Consider the following 22,735-nt stretch of genomic DNA (forward strand, 5'->3'; position numbering starts at 1 on the left):
TCCATGTGCTATATTCTATCATGTTGGAAAATCACACACAAACATAATGGGTTATTTTAATTTCCCCTTTATAAACTCACAGCAGTGATTCTGTGTCTTTCTGACACACTTACAGTTCAGCCGCAAGATAGAGGTCATAACCTTGATAAAGAGAGAGAGAGAGAGCAGGTCATGTCTTCAGCTTCATCCCTGGAGAACGTGCTTCTCTCTGCTCGGTGTCCCTCACCTGCTTTTCCTCTGTCTGACATTGCCTTTGGTGCTATAATAACCCTTTTTTATTCTCTATTTTTTGCATGGTGTCCTCCTCCTCTCTCTCTCTCTCTCTCTCTCTCTCTCTTTACCTGTCAACACACCTCAGCGAGTCTGCCATTACAGAGCGAAAGCAAATGATAGATGTGTGGTTGGAACAGTCTTTCCTCTCCACCAGAGTGTGAGACACGTCTCCATCACAATCACAAATGATGCTGTCTCACTGCTCCAGGTCGTTCGGTTAGTCTGACATGTCAGGAACATGCTGTTTTTATCCGCTCTGTAGGAGGCTGTGCTTCAAACTCTGGAAATGTTGGGGTCTGCTGCATGTCGAGATATAAATGAATTCATCCCTAGGGGTACACAGTGTCTCTTTCAGAGGAATGTTCATGTTAAAATAAAAGTAAAATATTTTGTTACATTGTTGCACAGTTAATGAAAGTAACTTGCATGGCTACTTTTTGAAATACCAAAAAAGAATTACAAATATAAAAAAAATTAAATTCTCAACTAGGCTGCATTTACTGATAGAAAATACATTAAAATATTGTAAGTAATAATATTGTAAGTAAAGTAAATACCTAAGTAATATTGTGTTAAAATATTATTTAAAATAACAGTTATCTATCTGAATATGTGTTAAAATGTAATTTATCCCAGTGATGTAAAGCTGAATTTACAGGATTATTATTCCAGACTTCAGTTTCACATAATCTTTTCAGAAATCATTCTAATATGCTGATTTGATGCTCAGGAAACATTTCTGATTTTTACTTAAGCTGAAAATATAGTTATTTTTAATGCCTTTACTGTTGCTTTTAATCAATTTAATGCATTTTTGTGAAATATAAATAAAAAAATTGCACCGAGTGCATTAATAGTAGATTGTAAATTGTACATTTTCTCCCTTTACAAGATATGCACACAACAACTAAACCCTTGAACTTTCCTAAATACATGACATTAGATTATGAGGTTCATTTATTGTTGTATAAAAAATTTATTTGACACATTTAGATTATTCAGATAATTTTCCACCCATAGAGAGCGAGAGAGATAAACAGCATGAGGTTCAAGTATTCCAGACATCCTCAAGCTGAAACGAACACATCATTTCCCCATCACAGTCAAACTGACTGGAACGACCACAGCTAATGGATCCATAACTGTGTACTGTCTTTCTTTCTCCTTCCCATCCCTTTCCTGTTCTACATTTAGCTCATTTCAAAAACAGAAAGGAGAGAGAGAGAAATGGCAGAGGAGAGACAGGTCAAGCTCTTTGACTGGCGTCAGTCTGATGGACTGGAAAGAGTTAAGCGCACAGAGAGCTTCACAACACAAACACACCACATGCATTACTCTCGGTGAGGAGAGAACAAAACAAGAGAGAAAACATGTGCGGCATGCAGTTTGAGCACGTGTCCAGGTCTTGCTCTGTCATAGTGACCATATGAAAGCCTACAGGCTTTATTTTCTGACCAGCATGATGAACAATGTGACAGTGAGAATAAGAGAGAGAGAAATCATCACTCTGTCCAACCTCGTGATGACCCCTGCAGAATGTGCTTTTTATCGTAATGGGACTTCCCATTGACACCTATTGATTTTTTTAACCAAATATGCTTTCTGTACCCTAAAACTAAAGCTATCTTTTATATAAAACTGAATTTCTTTACTCATTATAAGTTGTGTGAGTAGTCCTTGATCATACAAAACCCACCATCGTGACGGCAGGTGCTCCATATGGTTTGTAATACTGTTGCCAGGGTGTTGATTATGATGGATGATGAATGTCATGCAATTTTCCATAAAAATAAAAAGATTTATTTCTGAGATGACAACTGGAAGCTACAAACTAAATAAAACAAGCAATGCATTTACCTATTTAACTTATTTGATCTTTTTTCAAATGGCATCCTAGTTTAACACTAGTAAATATAAAAAATGTATATATATATATTTTTTAATATTTTAAAGGGCATGGATGTATGGAATGACATTGATGTATTGATGGATGGAATGACATGGATGGATGGATGGATGGATGGATGGATGGATGGATGGATGGATGGATGGATGGATGGGTGGATGGGTGGATGGATAGAATGACATGGATGGATGAAATTACATGGATGGATGGATGGATGGATGGATTGAATGACATGGATAGATGGATGGATGGATGAATGGAATGACATGGATGGATGAAATTACATGAATGGATGGATGGATGGAATGACATTGATGTATTGATGGATGGAATGACATGGATGGATGGATGGATGGATGGATGGATGGGTGGATGGGTGGATGGATGGAATGACATGGATGGATGAAATTACATGGATGGATGGATGGATGGATGGATGGAATGACATGGATAGATGGATGGATGGATGAAATTACATGAATGGATGGATGGATGGAATGACATGGATGTATGGATAGATGGATGATGGATTGATGCATGGTTGGATGGATGATGGATGAGTTGACATGGATGGATGGAGCGATGGACATAATGACAGAATGAAACAGAACAATGGATGGATGATGGATAGAACAAAGGATGGATGGATGGAAGGAAGGACAGTTACAGAATGATAAAGAATTATGGATGGATGGATGACAGATGGATAGAACAAAGTTATGTCAGTGATAACAGATCGATGGATCGTTTGATAGAATGATAGACAGATCAATAGACAGATAGATGAGAGGCATAGAACAATAGATGGATGGACGGTCAGAAAGAATAGCAGACAGATAGATATAACAATGACAGGTGTTTAAGTGTTGTTAAGTCTGTGATTTTGCCACAGAATTGGGCTTCATTTACCATGTTCCCGCGGGATGTTATTGAGTCTATCTCAGCCAACCCCCTAGAATGTGATTTCAACAGAGGGGGAAACTGCAGAAAAAATGCAATTTGGCCAGTTTTGGACAAGTTTTGAAAAGCAATTGGGCTGGTTTTGATTCGCAGACCTGGCAACCCTGATTTCAAATAGTTTGCTATGCAGTTGCTTGGTGGTTGCTTATTGGCCTAATTCAATACAATTCATGCCCATCTCTAAATATGGACCACTTACCATTTATTGGTAATCTACTGGACTATCTTTTGTTTAAGTCCAACATACCACAGAAAACGACAGCAAAACACACAGGATTGTGCCCACCCACTATACGCAATACTGATGTCACTTGGCAAGAATCGGCTGGTGTTGATGCAGGTATCTTGCATCCTGTGGGAGTCCAGCCCAAATTTGAATCACTAATCCCAAAAGAACCTTGCTGGCATCCTTTGGCCCGAAGCAGCATCCGTTCTGTCAAAGTTAAACATGTTTATCAGCAAGTTTTGTTCACGATCTGGAATGGCTCGGCTTTCTGCTCCTGGCCTCTAATTTCGCAGGTCACTGCTCTTGATTATTAGCCTTCCGGATGCTTCCATCTTCCTTGAACCAGCAAATCTGTTGAGTTTGGTTGAGAGATGAGTTGAAGGGGGACACAATGATCTCAGAAGAAGAGAGAGAGGAGCCCCCGTCATGACGACAGATGAATCTGCCAACTGCACGACACCTGCTCACACAGCGATGGGCTGGTGGCCAATGAGAGCAAGTGGGTGGGCACAGCAGGGTCCTAGCTGACTGTACGCATGCATATGTATGAGTGTGTATAGTGCCTGCCGTCCCAGCAGGCCGTGAGTCTGTTCCTGTTCTTCATTCTGGTGCTACACAGAATTACCAAGCACATGCCAGGTAATAAGGTAAAGGGAAGGGATATTGTGGTGAAGAGTAGAGACTTCACAGGCATTTCTATACGATTCTTTCTAGCGCGGCATAATTCTATATTCTGAGGCAGCTGTGATCTGACAATTTAATGCTCATAAATATCTAAAGAGTTTAAAACAGGCAGAGAAAATACTGGTCTACATTGATGGAAGCATTGAAAAATGCAATGAGATTCAAGAGAATTCCTAGACTGTAAAAAAAAAAAAAAAAAAAAAAAAAAAGATTATTGGAGTACAATTTACAAGAAAATACTGTTTAAGTATTTCTATTTAAAAACTAACTATAAGTATTTATTTGTTTAATTTGCCTAAAAACATATTTTATTTAAATTATTTTAAGTAAAATCCTACACCATTTTTTTGTATATTATTCATATTTTCCCCAAAGGATTAATGTATGATTAACGCAACTGCTGCACAATACTGGATTATAAATTAAATACATAATGACAGAACAACAGATGGATGGATGGACAGAAAGACAGACATACTCTGTCAGTGTCAGACTGACAGCTAGAATGACAGAATGATAAATAGATTGCCAGACGGATAGAACGAAAGACAGATAATTTCATATATATAAAAATTATTAGAACAATCATTTGTACGTTCATTAGGGAAATAAATATGAGGAGCGTCAAAGCAGTGGAGCTTGAAAATTTAACACTGATGCATTTGCTTTGCTTTCATTCAGTAGGAATCGCTCCAGGGTGTGTTGTTCACACACACTCACACACACACACTCACTCACTCAGAGTGTGCAGAAGAGGAATTCCTCAGTGTTTGTGTGAACACTGCAGCAGTTACTGACTTAAACTCTCGCTCACGTCCCAATGCTGAACAGAACGCACACACAGAGCATTAACTAGCAGCCAGCCATCACAGTCCCGCATCACAGTCCTGGGACAAATTCATTTGCAGTAGTGCAGTCAAGCAGGAAAACAAGAGAATGAAGAAATCAGAGGAGAGGAGAGGAGAGGAGAGGAGAGGAGAGGAGAGGAGAGGAGAGGAGAGGAGAGGAGAGGAGAGGAGAGGAGAGGAGAGGAGAGGAGAGGAGAAACTGCTCACTTAAAATGAGGATAATTGATGTGTGAATACGATAAGAATGTCAAACAGCTCAAGCACACACATGTTCTTCCTCCATGTCTGAGCATCACATGCACGTCTTCAGAGGATTCAAACACTGATCTACAGGAGTAGCTCTTGGCTTGCCCTCTATCTTCTTCTGACATATTGTCTTTGCATGCTTGCATGGCATGTTTTCTGAGGCATTGTAGCGATTGCATATTCAATTACTCTAGAGATGCCTCAAGATTTTCCTCAATGCCACGTGACTCTGTCAAATTAATCTATAAATCAAGAGGCAAGCTGGCACATATGCATGACAAGCTGCTGATTAATTAGAGGGATTGGAGGCTAGTTTTGGAACATTATAAGATTTCACTCCTTTTTTATTAATTGAATTCAATAGCTCCAGGGTCATTTCTAGCTGATAAACTACTGTAGTTAAGAATAACTAGAAAAATGCATATTTGCTATTGAAATTGACATTAATATTTAACATTTCCCATTATATTTTCCAGGCTCGGGGTTCACAGATGTTCCCGTGCTTTGCCATGATTGTGGAAGCCTTGAATACTGTAATATGCATAAAATTCCTATTCAATTATTTGGCAAGTGACTTAAGGTAAATTGGGGGCATTTTTGCCATTGAGATTACTGAGAAATGGATGTCCCAGCTATCCTAAATTAATCTATGATTAATGAACTAGAACTAGATCTAATATCAACTTGAGAGCATTTTTGACTCAATATTTCAGACTGTCCAAGACATTTCCACACAAAATTAAGATGATATACGAATGCCACTTGCTAAATAAATAAAAAATATATATATGCATAGTGAGTTACCAAAAAAAAGTTAATTCTACTGTTTCAAACTTTTTTTTTGTCATTGCATGTGGTGCATTTTTTCACATTATTAATGGGACTGCACTTTCGCCATCCCCCTGACCTCGCTGACGCCCTCTCGGCTGTTACAGTCCAGATCTGTCACAGAAAGACAGGTGTGATTTATTTTAACGCAGAATCAAGGAATGTCTGTCAGGTAAATGTTGCCATTTTATGCGTGGTATTAAAAATAAATCGCGCTCTTAAAAAACAGTAGGCTGTATATACTAGTTTTGCATTCTGAACAAACACTGATTGCTCGTTTTAAAAGGGAGGGAGGAGAAGGGAACCTCCATCTGCAGAAGAACTGAGGAAACCCCGCCTGCACGGTGCAATCCCGTCAGTCCCGAGCATTAAAGTGCCCGTTATCACATCGCTGACATTTAGTTTCATAACATCAGATTCAACAAACAAAACAATGATATAGGAAGGTCACACAGTAAGCGTTCCGTTTATGTGACCAAACATTTACATCCATCAAAATACATTATAACAACGGGTTTGTCATTCATTTAAGACTATGCCATCCCCTATACGAACTGCTTTCATTTAAAGCGATCACACTGACAGAGAAACAAACAAGTGTCCACAGACACCAACGGGAACCCCACATGAGATTTATGTTTAGATATGCATGCACACTTTATAAATATAGGCTGTATCCTAAAATCCTGTATAACAGTGTACATCCGCACATCATCCACACACAAACAAACATGCACTAACAATACTTTAAAAGCTCCAAAAATAATAGCAATACTTTTGCATGTTATCTGCACCGAAAGGACCAATAAAGAACATGATCTAACATTAAAAGCAAAACAAGCTGAAGGCGTCGTTTTATTCCATTACACCTGCTCTTTATCTCGTGCTCGTTTACTTTTCAGTCCCAAACAGAAGCAAGCATCATCATACTGAGATCATCTGAAGGATGAAAACGCTCTTTTCGTTTTGCGCGATCACACAGTTTGTTGATGGGAGAAGTTGTGTCTGATGTTCTGTCATACCTTGTATCCTAGTTCACGGTGTTGTTCAGGGCAGGCGTGGCTGAGAAGCGCATGTTTCTGCTGCTGCTGCTGCTGGATCATTCATTGAAACACTGCTACGCTTGTGCTCATGTGTGTCTCTCTGCGGGCTGACTCTGGTGTATTTCACTCTCTCTCGTGCTGTGGAAATACTCGCGTGCGCTCACTCCTGGGTGGGGAGGGAGGTACGCGAACGCGCAGACAGCTGAACGCGAGAGCGCGCATTGTTTCATCTGAAAGGTTCTATCTATCTGTCTGTCTGCAGTATGTGCTTCCTCAAGCACTCATACAAACCGTTGAAATGTATCAATATGAAATGTTATGGTAGTAGAGACCATCATTTTCTTAACTGTAGCCTATATTCAGTAATTAAAATAAAAAACAATTTCTGATGTCTGCTTTCTTAAAACAAAAAGTGAAAAAAAAAAGGATTGTGGTTAAAGATTCTGCTTAAATCCAGAACAACCTTTGCTGAATGTAAAAGCCATACATTTTAACTGTTATAAATGACACAAGTTAGATATAGGACGTGGCATTTAATTTCACAGTTGCTGCTGTATAGTCACTTATACAGCTGCACATGTTTTTCATGTTCCAACCCTGTATGTGTTTTATCTTATGTGAGACACAAGGCAATATTTTGAAATATGTGTCAGTGGATTCCAGTGTTCTTCGAAATACCTTATTTTGTGTTCTGCAGAAAAAAGAGACCTAACGTAACAATTAAGGTAAGAATTATTAGGATTCGAATTTTAATGTTAGGGGAAAATATTAATTTAAGGTGCTCTGGAAGAAAAAAAAAAAAGTAATTAAAATGTCATTGAGAATGGCTGTTAAACTAATGTGTAATCGTTTAGCAAAGACATAATTGTTCATTTTTATTTCATTAAATTCCTGGTACATCAATACTAATATTTCCAGCTTCCACTACATTCTGTAAAATTCTGTTCAATTATTTGAAAAGTCATTATCGCCATCTGCTGGTTATCATGAGAACAATGCAGTCTAGTGATGCATCACAGGACAAAAAAACAAAAAAAACATACAACTACTTCAGACATATTTCATGCACAGTCTGCGTATCTGTATTATTCTTTCCCAGATAGTCTCTATTTTGTCAAGATGGAAATTAGAAGTCTTAAGGCTGATCGTTTCAGTGATAGAAAAAGATATAGTAAAAGTCAGAAGTCAGATCAGAAATGTAATTAATCATGAGATTTATTATGTATCTTTACAAAACCAGATAGTGTGTTTGAGACTTTTTTTTTCAGAAATATATATATATATATATATATAATCTTTATTCTTTGTGACAAAATGTTAACAAAGATGCAACATTAATGAAGTGTCAAGTCCCACAGGTGGTCTCCTAAACGTTAGTATAATATACAGATTGTTTAAACCGTGTCATGTGTTTCTTCAGATTTTACCAGCGAATCTTGCAATGCAAAATCGAGGAAATGAGAAAACGATAGGATAACTGCCAAACCCATTTACTTACAGCCAATCAGATACGCCTTCCGGGCACATTACGTAATTCATATTCATAAGCCATGTGTGGTTTTTGGAGCCAGATACACTCACCTAAAGGATAATTAGGAACACCATACTAATACTGCGTTTGACCCCCTTTCACCTTCAGAACTGCCTTAATTCTACGTGGCACTGATTCAACAAAGTGCTGAAAGCATTCTTTAGAAATGCACATCCAGGGCACGAAGCTCCCAGGGTACCACATCCCAAAGATGCTCTATTGGGTTGAGATCTGGCGACTGTGGGGACCATTTTAGTACAGTGAACTCATGTCATGTTCAAGAAACCAATCTGAAATGATTCAAGCTTTGTAACATGGTGCATTATCCTGCTGGAAGTAGCCATCGGAGGATCGGTACATGGTGGTCATGAAGGGATGGACATGGTCAGAAACAGTGCTCAGGTAGGCCATGGCATTTAAACGATGCCCAATTGGCACTAAGGGGCCTAAAGTGTGCCAAGAAAACATCCCCCACACCATTACACCACCACCACCAGCCTGCACAGTGGTAACAAGGCATGATGGATCCATGTTCTCACTCTGTTTACACCAAATTCTGACTCTACCATCTGAATGTCTCAACAGAAATCATCAGAGACTCATCAGAACAGGCAACATTTTTCCAGTCTTCAACTGTCCAATTTTGGTGAGCTCATGCAAATTGTAGCTTCTTTTTCCTATTTGTAGTGGAGATGAGTGGTACCCGGTGGGGTCTTCTGCTGTTGTAGCCCATCCGCCTCAAGGTTGTGCATGTTGTGGCTTCACAAATGCTTTGCTGCTTACCTCGGTTGTAACGAGTGGTTATTTCAGTCAAAGTTGCTCTTCTATCAGCTTGAATCAGTCGGCCCATTCTCCTCTGACCTCTAGCATCAACAAGGCATTTTCACCCACAGGACTGCTGCATACTGGATGTTTTCCCTTTTACCACCATGCTTTGTAAACCCTAGAAATGGTTGTGCATGTAAATCCAAGTAACTGAGCAGATTGTGAAATACTCAGACTGGCCCGTCTGACACCAACAACAACCATGCCACACTCAAAATTGCTTAAATCACCTTTCTTTCCCATTCTGACATTCAGTTTGGACTTCAGGAGATTGTCTTGACCAGGACCACACTCCTAAATGCATTGAAGCAACTGCCATGTGATTGGTTGATTAGATAATTGCATTAATGAGAAATTGAACAGGTGTTCCTAATAATAATTTAGGTGAGTGTATATCTTACACTTTTCATCACCATCGATGGCATCATTGTGTTATGACGAGAAGCGTCAATGCCGTTTTATTAGTCTTATCTAAAACATACTGTAAGGTTACACATTAACTAGAAAAAAAAGCCCTATCAGGCTAAAATTATTTCTTTCCTGATAACATGGAAGAAACCATTTTAGTCTTATAGGGCTTATAGTCTTGGAGGTTTTTCTAGTTAATGTGTAACGTTATAATATGTTAAGATACTGCAGTACAATCCAAAAGTGAAAGAGTTACAGTTACAGGAGCCATTTTCCTTCAAACAACTGCATCAAGTTATCATAGGACAAAAAGTAAGTATCAAAGATAATGTTTGATACACAAAACTTGCGTGATGACTATATTTGTTAGATAAATGATTTGTAAAACGGTGTAAGTCTGTGTCGAATAAAATCGACGCGAAAGCAGATGAAGGTCGAATGTAGATTCGACGTCGCAGGGTTCTATATTAACCTAAAACGCCTTAATATAAATCACTAAAACGATGAACTATCTTCAATTATTGTTGTACTGCTTAGTTAGACTATTATTCTGACTCATTCAGCTTTAATGATTTGTTTTTTGTTGTTTTTGGATTGTATGTTGCTGACGCCACATGTACCCACTTCAGTGCTAATGACATTTAATAATCGTTAAAAAATGAGAATCATTTAAAGCAAAAAAAAAAAAAAACAATAATTATATCTAGAAACTAGAAACCCAGCAATAGAATATAACCTTCATTGCTAAAAACAATTATAAGCGTCTTTGCTCAGATCAGTTACAATCATTAGTGAACTTGACTTGTTCAGTAACATATTTTAATAGCCTTAATCCATGCCTTCTGTCTCTTGTTGTTTACTCAATCAACCCTTTAAATTTCAGAAATTTCAATAGCAACATGTCTACATGCAAGTTCATAAACATTCCCTGTGGCTAAATTTCTAATCTAAATACTGTGATATTGTTTAATATGTCTGAATCAGTGTTATTTCCAGTCAGAGTCGGGAAGATCAGACTAATCAGACACACCAAGGGAGTAGTGGGGATTAAAGTCCGAAACCTGTCATAAAATAATCTAAAAGATCAATCGGGACATTTCCCAATCAGTGTTGGGAAAGTGTACTTTGGAAATTTAATAGGTTATAGATTACAAGTTACCCTATTAAAATGTAATAGTAGTGTAACTTTTTCAATTACTTTATTAATGTAACTGATTACTTTTGATTACTTTTGGATTACTTTTCTAAATTTCTAATGAATGTTTATTTTACAAATGTTAAAGGTCCCGTTCTTCGTGATCCCTTGTTTTACTCTCTGATTTTACATTTCATATTTAAAAGATCTTAGTGCACACACACATACAATACACAAATAATTATATAAATCTTCATACCAATTAATGTTTATAATACTGTTATTGAATATGGAAGCATATGGGTAGCAATATTCAATTTGGGATGTAATATGCAAAATGACAATGCATTTCTGTATTTACATTTACATTTTCCAATACATTTGTGCAATGTATGGTGCAAAATGAAAATGAAAATTAAATTACATAATTTTCATTTGCCATTTCATACACCAGTTTTAATATGTAAAATGAATACTAATTTGAACTCTTTATAAGTTGCAAAATTAAAATGAAAATGTATTACAGAAATGATTAGATATGTCTAACATGTTCAAGCAAAAATTGTGGCAAAATGATCATTTAAATGCAATTTTTCTTAAATGCATTAACACTCACAGTCAAGAAAATTACGATTTCATTTTCATTCAATGTCCCACAATGAATATAGCAAAATTCAAAGTGCACATTGAAAATGCATTCCGAGCCAATCACGTGTCCGCCCCCTCCCGCCATGTCAATCACTGGGTGAACAAGGTGGGGCTTGCAGAAGGTCAAGAGACTCTAATCTCAAGAAGAGATTTATATTTATTTCTTTGATTATTTAAGTTGCATTTTCTGTATGCTTTTATCTTTGGACTGATAACGTCAAATAATTTATGTCACAGAGTCAGCGCTGTAATATCAATGTATTCCTAACTTCCTATTGGTCAGTTTAAGAGTAGCTCACCTTAGCCTAACAGTTATCCTGCTCTTAATCAGTTTTCCAGCATAAGTTGCCACAGTGACTGAGTTTGAGTTATGGTAATTTTGCATTATGAAACCAAATCAAGTTCAAATAAATCAGACTAACTGAAATAAGTCTGGATTATTTTTTAAACTTGTTTTATGTAACAGCTTCAGAGCAGCTTCATGAGGACAGAATGTGTCTAGTAAAATTTTTTTTTGAAGATTTATTTTTAATTAAAGACAACATGACATCAAAAGTTTACATTTTTACTTTGCTACACTTTTTCTGGTTTTATAATGAAAGACACACATCAGTTGATGTCACCAAGCGCTCTTGTTTGCTCTATTACAGTTCAGTCCAGGAAGAGGGATCAGATTCTCAAGATTCTCAAGAGCTGTGTGTCAAAGAAGAGTTGACTGACAGACATGAAGGCTGGAAACAAACCGCAATGTGTCAGGTACACAGTTGCTTATGGTTTTACCATGACCTCTTGTGGTCTCTCCCAGTCTCTTAATGGTTTTATAAAATAGCAGCAATGATAAACCCCACCAGCATTCATTAAATATTGGGAATTTTGTAAATTGGTTTAAATCCCCTTATGAAACAAAAATATATTGCAGTATATTGGAAAATATCATGTAATATATTAGGCATATATTCTTATATATATGTATTTTTTTTCCAATATATTGCAATATATTGAAAGCGGCAATCATTTGTATATTTTGCAATATATTATATAATATGTGTATCATCAATATATTATTAAATGTATTCAAATATAAAAAATATTAGAAAATAAAAAGGGAAAATAATATATTACAATATATCAAAATATATTTTAAGAAATATATTGGTAAATATATTTTCCTTTCGTATGGGTCTGTTGTGTTAAACATAAAACCTATTTGTAATTGTACGTATTGTTAAATAAATTAGCCACAAAAATTAGTAAACAAGCGTGGTGGGGATAATATCTAACATCCGGTTCTGCATTTGCAGGTTCCTGCTCATGGATTCACATTGTAAAGGATGAATATATGATAACTTAAAGAGTTAAATGTAACCTCTGTTCTGTTATAGGTCAGTTAAGCGGAAAACATCAGACATAGAGTCCAGCTGTGTGTCTATGAAGAGTGACGGGTCTATAGAACCTCCACCAACCTTTAAGGATGCAGACCAGCAGACTGTCAGGTACATTGTTGCTTATGGTACTGACCAGTCTCTAAATGGTTTTATAAAATGGCAGCAAAAAAAATTATAAACAATTACATTCATCAGTGATAATAACTATAAAAAAGGGTGCACATAAGTTTATCACCATGGTTCTCATAAGAGAACCTGGAGATCTGGGGCAAGTTGTGTAAACCATATTAAGATTGTGTCTTCAGAACTACCAGTTGCCAAGGGTTAATCAGTCTTACTTTTCCAATACAAATAAGAACAATGTACCTTTTCATAACTGATTTTAAAACACTTTGACCAGTCTTGAAGAAAAAAAAAAGATGTAGATAGATGCAACCGTCCCGTGGTCTGGACCTCACGCATGGTACGACTCAGCTCGGCATGGTTTGTGCTTTCACTGCAGTTTAATACCGCTTTAAGTGGGTGGGATTAAAAGTGTCACGGCCAAGAGGTGAGCAAACTCCTGAAAAACTTTTTCATTCTGCATCACCCCATCAAGCTCTAGCTGGATCCGCTCCTCGGCAATCTACTAAAGAAGAGGTGCCAAAACTCAGTCCTGAAGGGCCGGTGTGCTGCCGAGTTTAGCTCCAACTTGCCTGAACACACCTGCCGGAAAGTTTCTAGTATGCCTAGTAAGAGCTTGATTGGCTGGTTCAGGTGTGTCTAATTGGGGTTGGATCTAAACTCTGCAGCACACCGGCCTTTCAGGACTGAGTTTTGGCACCCCTGAACTAGAGGAATGTCTGTGGTTCCTCAACAGACCACAAAATCATTTATTGGTTGTTAAAAAAGGTGTTGCTAGTTCAGTGACAAGGGTAGTGGCGATTCTCTCCAGCCAATCAGTGATCATCAGGATTTACGTCACATTTTGGTAACAGTACGGCTTGCTTGGATCCTCAGACGAGGTGGTACTGAAAAAAGTTCCAGGTACTGTACCCAGTGGAAAACTCCCCAAAAGTGAGCTGTACCTAACTGTACAGAGTCAACCCGTGCATTGGTGATGCACCAATAGTGTGACCCATTAAATATAAAATATAAATTAATAATTGTGATAAAAAAGATTATTTTTAAACAAAATAAAGTGGGTTAATAATACTATTATTTTTAAATAAAAATACAATTATTTTATAGTAAACTTAAAATGTAAAATGCTAATATTTACTTTTTTAATATCAATTTTTATAATTTTAAGACTTTACATTGGCAAGCATATATTTTGGCAGGTTGCTGGCAAGTAAGTATAGCTTCAAAGTATCTGATTTATTTACTTTATGCTGTTTTAAGGCGATCCCAGCAATCCTCAGCTGTAACAGAACCCATCAGTAAGAAAATGAAATATGATGAGTCGGTGAATCAACCACAAGACATCAGTGAAAGCGTGTATCCTGGTGTCAGGTAAAATACAAGGTCTTGATGCTGCAAAGATTCATCATATAGTTTATTATCAATAACATGATTATCCTTCCCTTCAGTAGACTTCTGCACTTTTATACACGTGATGTGGTTAATTTTACAGCCATGAAGACCTCAACAAATTAAGATCCAAACTGAAGAAAAAGTTTCAGTATCTTTATGAAGGAACAACAAAGCAAGGAAACCAAACACTCTTAAATGAGATCTACACAGAGCTGTACATCACAGAGAGTGAGAGTGGAGAGATCAGTAATGAACACGAGGTGAGACAGATTGAGACACAATCCAGGAGAACAGCAACAGAGGAAACACCGATCAAATGCAGTGAAATCTTTACAGCTTTACCTGGACAAGACAAATCCATCAGAAGAGTGCTGACAAAAGGAGTCGCTGGCATTGGAAAAAACAGTCTCTGTGCAGAAGTTCATCCTGGACTGGGCTGAAGGACAAGAAAATCAGGACGTCCAGCTCATATTTCCACTTCCTTTCAGAGAACTCAATCTGATGAAGGACAGAACACTCAGTCTTTCAGATCTTCTTTATGTATTTTTCCCTGAAACAAAAGAAATTAAAATATCTAGTGACAAATATAAAGTGTTGTTCATCTTTGATGGTCTGGATGAGTGTCGTCTGTCTCTGGATTTTCAGAGCGATGTGAGGTTGTGTGATGTAAGTGAATCAGCATCAGTGGACGTGCTGCTGAAGAACCTCATTGTGGGGAATCTGCTTCCCTCTGCTCTCATCTGGATCACCTCCAGACCAGCAGCAGCTGATCTCATCCCCTCTGAGTGTGTCCATCGAGTGACAGAGGTACGAGGCTTCAATGATCCACAGAAGGAGGAATACTTCAGGAAGAGAATCAGAGATCAGAGTCTGGCCGATAGGATCATCTCACACCTGAAGTCTTCAAGGAGTCTCTACATCATGTGTCACATCCCAGTCTTCTGCTGGATCTCAGCCGCTGTTCTGGAGAAGATGTTGAGTCAAGCAGAGAGTGGAGAGATTCCCAAGACTCTCACTCAGATGTACACACACTTCCTGATGGCACAGATTAACATCAAAGACATGAAGTACAACAAGAAGGACACAGACAAAGAGATAATATTCAAATTAGGAAAACTTGCATATGAGCAACTGGAAAAAGGCAATGTGATCTTCTATGAGGAAGACCTGAGAGAGTGTGGCATTGATGTGACAGAAGCATCAGTTTACTCAGGATTGTGCACTCAGATCTTCAGAGAGGAGTTTGTCTTGAATCAGGTGAAGGTCTTCTGCTTTGTTCATCTGAGCATTCAGGAACATCTAGCGGCTCTATATGTGCACCTCTCCTGTACAAACCACAACATAAATGTTTTTGAGCCAGTCAGAAAACTTGGTTTGTTGACTAGACTTAAGAACTGGTTTCTATCAAAACAGGTTTCATTATCTGAGCTGCATCAGAGTGCTGTGGATAAGGCTCTACAGAGTAAGAATGGACATCTGGATCTTCTCCTGCGGTTTCTTCTGGGTCTGTCAGTGAAGTCTAATCAGGGTCTTCTACAAGGACTAATGAAACAGACAAGAGGGAGCTCTGAGAGCAACGAGGAAACAGTTGAGTACATCAAGAAGAAGATCAGCAGCAGTCGCACTCCCAAAAAGTCCATCAATATGTTCCACTGTCTGAATGAGCTTGGTGATCATTCAATAGTGGAGAAAATACAACAATATCTGAACTCTGGAACATTAGCTGAAGCCAAACTCACCTCTTTGCAGTGGTCAGCTTTAGTGTTTGTCTTGTTGACATTAGAGCAAATGAGCGATGTGTTTGAGCTGAATAAATTTATTGGAAGAGAAAATGCATCTGATAAAGACGTTCAGAAGCTGCTTCCTGTGATTAAAGAATCCAGATCAGCATAGTAAGTAACACTGAAAAAAACATGGAAAAGCATAATAGGACTATTTAAGGTTTGTTGTTGTTGTTGTTGTTGTTTTATTGTTACTGTGTTGAATTTACTGTACTTAAATGTTCAATCTCTCTACAGTTTGGATGGCTGTAATATCACAGCTAAAGGTTGTGCTGCTCTGGCTTCAGTTCTGAGATCAAACCCCTCAAACCTGAGAGAACTGGATCTGTCTGGGAATAAAATACTAGATTTGGGAATGAAGCATCTCTCTGATGGACTTAAGGATTCTCACTGTAAACTGGAGAAACTAAAGTCAGATCATCTCTTTAATGCTTTTTATTCCTGTGTGAGATAAGACATTGTGCATTGATTGATCAAAAGTGACAGTAAATACATGTGTAATGTAGAGTTCATTTTATTCATCAAAGAATCCTGAAAAATAATTTCAGCACCGTTTTCAGCATTTATAATTAACAGAAATGTTTCTCAAACAGCGAATCAGCATATTAGAATGAGTTCTGAAGGATGATGTGACACTGAATTTATCATAATTACTTCATTCTTCAGCTTTGAACACAATAAATTAGATTTGAACATATTACAACGGGAAACAGTTATTTTAGATTGTAATAATATTCAAAATATAACTGTTTTTACTGTATTTTTTTTTACTGTTTAAACACTAAGCTTCTAAAAGGCCGTGCGGTGATATAAAAGTAATAATAGTAGTAGTCAATTTACCAGTTCTAAAAACTTGAAATGAACAAAGATTGATCTTGAGACAAAAAGTTTGAGAGTGAGAATTGTCCTTGTTCTCTACAGGTTGAGAGATTGTGGGGTCACAGGTGAAGGTTGTGCTGCTCTGGCTTCAGCTCTGAGATCAAACCCTGAACACCTGAGAGAACTAGATCTGTCTGAGAATAAACTAAGAGATTCAGAAGTGAAGTTACTTTCTGATCTAAAAGATGATCCAAATTATAAACTGTCAGAACTATACTATTGTGAGTATATTTTTATTATACACTTCTGATATGAATATGCTAATATCTCTGGCTGTGTTTTTTCTGAAATGGATCTGCTGATGTGATGTGACAGCAGTAATCTCTCATACTGTCTGTGTGTTTTACTTTAGGACTGAGTATATAGACATCAATCCTGTTTCCTCAGGATCAGCTGATGTTGAACAAGGACCTGATACAGAGACGTCACAATCAGCAGAGACTGAAATAATTATCAATCTAGCACCTGTGTATTTTACTTTATATTTCTCATGGATTGATGTAAGACCATTACATTACCAGCCGGCTGGTTTTGAAATAGCGTACTACTCTTTCTATTTCTGTTAAATAAAGAAAAATATGACAGAAATCTTACAAGTAATTTTATGATACTGTAGATAGATGCCATTTCTAAGATGCTTTTCTTTTTATGTATTTAATTTAATTAAGTAATTTAGCGGGTTTTAGTCTAGCTATTTTTCCCTGGTCCACTGCTGAAGTCAAATAATGCTAATAAAGTCAAATAAAAGTTAAATAATGCTGTTTTGTGTTTGTGTATATTTCTTCCAAGACATTGTTAGATCCCAGTGTTATCTGTCGTAGCTATACAAGGATTTGTTTTCAAAATCTGTATCATAGCTATTAAACTATTTCATGTTATGAATTTAACATCAGTGTGATCTTAAACCTGTGAATTGTCACGGGACGCCTACATTTACTTCACTATAGTGAATATATATTACAATTAAATCTAATCTAATCTTGACAAACTATATATTGTTGTAAAGGTCTAAGACTCCCAAATATATAATTTACCAATGTTTTTTGTTAAAATTATATAGGAAAAGTAATGGATTAATTTCTGACAAGAGTGCACCCTCATAAATCTACATGATAACAGGAGCTCTGACCTTTGTTAAAAAAAAATTGACTTCTTCGTTGCCTTTTTCTCTATCACATTTTAGAAATCATCAGCAATTATATTTCAACTGAAAGCTTAAAATCTCAAAATTCATCCTTTAAAACCCATTTTAAAATCAAACATTGCATTACCATGTAAATGGTACATCAATATCATGTTACAAAATGTTTTCATTCATGAATTATACAAATTTAAGTTTGGGTCGTGCACTACAAAGTCTATGTTCAAAAATGAGTGACAGTTAAGGGGAAAGTAAATCTGAGTTTGTGGTGACTTCAATTAAAATAAATTACTATAATCTTAATTCTGTCGGAGAGTCAGTCAGTAATCAGAGTTCTACTGGAAGGTTAACCCTGCCTGGTTTACATGTTTCAAAATGATAACCAGTTACATACATTAATAAAGTAATTAAAATAGTTACTACTTATTACATTTTAAATAAGGTAATCTGTGGCCTGTTAAATTTCCAAACTGACCTGCTCAACACCAATCTAAGGATGTTAGGATGACAAGCATGTTCCAATTACAAATGGAGGTCGACCAATTTTGGATTTTACTGATACAGATAGCTAGCCACAATAATACAGATTAATCAACCAATGCTGAACAGAAACTAAAATGGTGTTCAGTTAAAATTTTTAAAAAAAGACTGAACCATACTTTGCAGTTTAATACAACATTTTATTTTAACTAAATATTCATCATTAAAGTCACTTCACAGTTTTTTAATGTTGATAAAAGCAAGTTTTTAAATGTTGAAATTAACACACTCAAACAAGGAGCAAAACTTATATTCTACAGATTTTATCAATCTTAGTTAATGTTACAAATGGACTATTGCATTCTTTCATTCACTTTATTTATAGTCAGAGCACTTTAACTTTATTATGTTATGGCCAATGACTATAACTTTGTACATACCTCACATAGTCATGTGACTCTATTTGGTGATGTGATATATTTCAGACTGTCCAAGATATTTTCAATCATGCCGACGCCCTCTCGGCTGTTACAGTCCAGGGCCCACGTGACCTTGTATTGAATCAAAGACGGAGCCGGACGCGGAGCTTAGTCCATGTCAATTTTTTTTATTCTGCAAAACTTAAGCCCTTTTGACATTTTGCCTGACGTGGCAATATAAAAAATATTCGCCTCCCAAGACAGCTCATTATGGAGCTGCTGGACCTTCCCAGACCTGCGCTTGCCAGGCTAATGCGGCGGAATTTTGCTTTAAGCTCTGAAGGCCAGCGCTACGTTTTTTTTTTTGTTTTTTTTTTTGTTTTTTGCTACAGAGATTCATCGAGGTCGAGGGAGAGGGCTACGGCCTAATCAAGACCTCGGTGTGGAGGTGTGTCCAAACTGTCACCAACGCCCTTCTGCGCCATGCCGGGGATTACATCCTGGTGGATGGCACACTCATCACTATCACCAATCCATCAGTGACTGATCAGGCGTAGGCTGCTTATCGCGAAAGGGATACGCGGTCATAAACGTGCAGGTTATAGTGGACCACAGGGGTGTGATCTCCGACCTGGTGGCAAGGTCCAGCAAAACTTCAAGTTCCTCTGAAGAGAGGCTTGGTGCCCTTTTTTACGTTGCTTCCCCACCATATTCTGTATCTTAACTCTCTCTATCTGTGTTCATTATAGATGGGTTGCTTTTTTATTAAAAACATAAACCAATTGCAATCAATACCACATTAAACAGAAGTAACTGCAGCTTACAGAATTGATTGTAAAGTATCTTACCATTAATATAAAAGTGTATTACATAATTTTTAGAAGTCGTTAAACCCATGTCAAGAAGCGGCACAAGTGGCACAACGGGATAAGGAGGGTGGATGATTAGCGAGGGATCCCCGGTTCGTCTAACCGTCACAACATATCGTGTGTGAACATATTACTGACCATTTGATAAATTAATTTATAGTCTATATTCTAATGATAACTTAAACTATGTTAATATAAATGTTACTGTTATAATTTGAGGAATGTTTAATTTGCATAGAACGTGTTGTCTTTCTTAACGCTGTACTATTGCACCTTCGCGTGAAGTGGAAAATCAGTTCCTGAGCAATCGATGCCAACTAATTCAGCACCATTACTTTGGACAGCGCTCTTGTCACGTCGGACGTAAGAGGCAGCGTGCTAAGAAGCTTCCTAAACACTTCGAGGGACACACTTAGGAACATAAACAACTTTGGTAAGATATCTCTTTCGAGGTCTTCTTAGCGCGCTAAGAGTGAGCGTTATCGGGGAACCGGGCCCAGTTCTGTCACAGAAAGACAGGTGTGATTTATTATAACGCAGAATAAATTAATGTCTGTCAGGTAATGTTGCCATTTTATGCGTGCTATTAAAAATAAATCGTAAAACAGTATGCTGTATATACTAGTTTTGCATTCTGAACAAACACTGAATGCTCGTTTTAAAGGGGAGGGAGGAGAAGGGAACCTCCATCTTCAGAAAAACCGAGGAAACCCCGCCTGCACGGTGCAACCCCGTCAGTCCCGAGCATTAAGTGCCCGTTATCACATCGCTGACATTTAGACCGATACACTGTTTCATAACATCAGATTCAACAATTAAAACAATGATATATGAAGGTCACACAGTAAGCGTTCCGTTTATGTGACCAAACATTTACATCCATCAAAATACATTATAACAACGGGTTTTGGATCATGCATTTAAAACGATGCCATCCCCTATATACGAACTGCTTTCATTTAAAGCGATCACACTGACAGAGAAACAAACAAGTGTCCACAGACACCAACGGGAATCCCACATGAGTTTAGGAATTTATGTTTATATGCATGCACACACATTATAAATATAGTCTGTCTCCTAAAATCCTGTATAACAGTGTATATTTGCACATCATCCGCAACTACGAGAATCTACACACACAAACAAACATGCACTAACAATACTTTAAGAGCTCCAAAAATAATAGCAATACTTTTGCATAATATCTGCACCGAAAGGACCAATAAAGAAGCGCATGTTTCTCCTGCTGCTGCTGCTGGATCATTCACTGAAACACTCTTGTGCTCATACTTGTGTCTGGCTGCGGGTTGACTCTGGTGTATTTCACTCTCTCTCGTGCGCTCACTCCTGGGTGGGGAGGGAGGTACGCGAACGCGCAGACAACTGAACGCGAGAGCGCGCATTGTTTCATCTGAAAGGTGACAGACATGAAGATAATAATAGTCAACTGACATGTATCTGTCTGTCTGTCTGTCTTTGAAATGTAACATTATGAGATGTTATGATATTAGAGACCACCATTTTCTTAACTGTATATTCAGTAATGAAAATGAAAAACAAATTATGATGTCTGCTTTCTTAAGATTCTGGTTAAGGATTATGCTTAAATCCAGAACAACCTTTGCTGAATGTAAAAGCCATGCATTTTGACCGTTATAAATGAAACAAGTTAGTGTCACAGTGTGACAAATGGCATGTGGAACTTATTCCCGCTGAAGCAGTGTTCCCGGGGGAACGCTTTGAGTGTAACCCTGTTCCCAGGCCTGTGTGTGCGTTTGTTGCTGTGACAACCCCAAATGACGGATTGGCAACAGGTGTGGGGGATTTACTCAGAGTTTGCGTGAGGCCTCATCAACAGTGGAGAGGATAAAAAGCAAGAGAGAGAGGTGGTGTGTGTGGTTTTTCTCCCTTGTGAAAAGTCGTTTTATTGGGTGGTAATAGTTACTGGAGGACGGGTGAATGAAGAGGAAAGTGTTGCTTGATGAGGGATTCGAGGACAACAGAAGGAGAGTGAATTACCCTGTTTGCATTGGAGAGGAGCTGAGTAACTGAGAACTGAGTCTTGTAATTGCCAGTGGTGGACGAAGTACACAAATCAAGTACTTGAGTAAAAGTACAGATACGAATAATAAAATATTACTCCAGTAAAAGTAAAAGTACTCCTTTTTCAATTTTACTCAAGTGAAAGTACAAAAGTACTCAATTTTGTATGTACTTAAGTAAAAAAGTACTGAAAGATAGATGTTTGCAATTTTATATAGGCTAATTTAATTTTTATATTAGCACTTTTTTTTTTTTTTATAATCCTACTGCTCAAAATACCTTTTTCCAAAATAACCACTATATGGAGTCAAGATATATTTTTGTTGTTGATATGGACTACACTGATGAGAGTAATGTTCACTGTGAAGCTTACACTGTGATGTACCTGAGAGAAAACAGAGATGATAATCTGATCTTCACCAGTAAGAACAAAGTATTTTAAAGTTTGTTGTTTTACAGAACACCACAGTTATATATGACAAGATAATAAGGCCTGCAGATAGGAAGAACATCTTAAGGAAAATATAATTATATTTTCTTAATGATTTTTTTTCCTTCTCAAACCTTGTCTGCGGTGTAAAAACACCCCTGGCCAAACAGGGTGCATCTCTTCCCCTCTTTGATAATTACTGTAGTTACCATGTTCTGAACATCACATC

General features: G+C 37.4%; 1 protein-coding gene, 1 long non-coding RNA gene and 1 pseudogene across 3 annotated transcripts in view; 2 read left to right on the top strand and 1 right to left on the bottom strand.

The window, feature by feature from the left end:
- LOC113114729 (sodium/calcium exchanger 2-like) overlaps positions 1-7,226 on the bottom strand; it is a 95,158-nt gene extending 87,932 nt beyond the window's left edge. The window contains exon 1 of one of the 2 annotated variants that reach the window (XM_026281668.1): positions 6,994-7,226. The gene's annotated coding sequence lies outside the window, so the exon portion shown is untranslated. The remainder of the gene's footprint in view (positions 1-6,993) is intronic. The other variant, XM_026281667.1, reaches the window with a different exon arrangement.
- Positions 1,501-16,354, top strand: LOC113114564 (NLR family CARD domain-containing protein 3-like; annotated as a pseudogene).
- A 144-nt stretch (positions 16,355-16,498) lies between these two features.
- Positions 16,499-17,661, top strand: LOC113114754 (uncharacterized). The gene is made up of 3 exons (XR_003293780.1): positions 16,499-16,653; positions 17,164-17,342; positions 17,474-17,661. It is a non-coding gene; the product is annotated as an uncharacterized LOC113114754 (long non-coding RNA).
- The last annotated feature ends 5,074 nt before the right edge of the window (positions 17,662-22,735 follow it).

This window comes from Carassius auratus, chromosome 15, assembly GCF_003368295.1.
Source record: "Carassius auratus strain Wakin chromosome 15, ASM336829v1, whole genome shotgun sequence".
NCBI classification, from domain to species: Eukaryota; Metazoa; Chordata; class Actinopteri; order Cypriniformes; family Cyprinidae; genus Carassius; species Carassius auratus.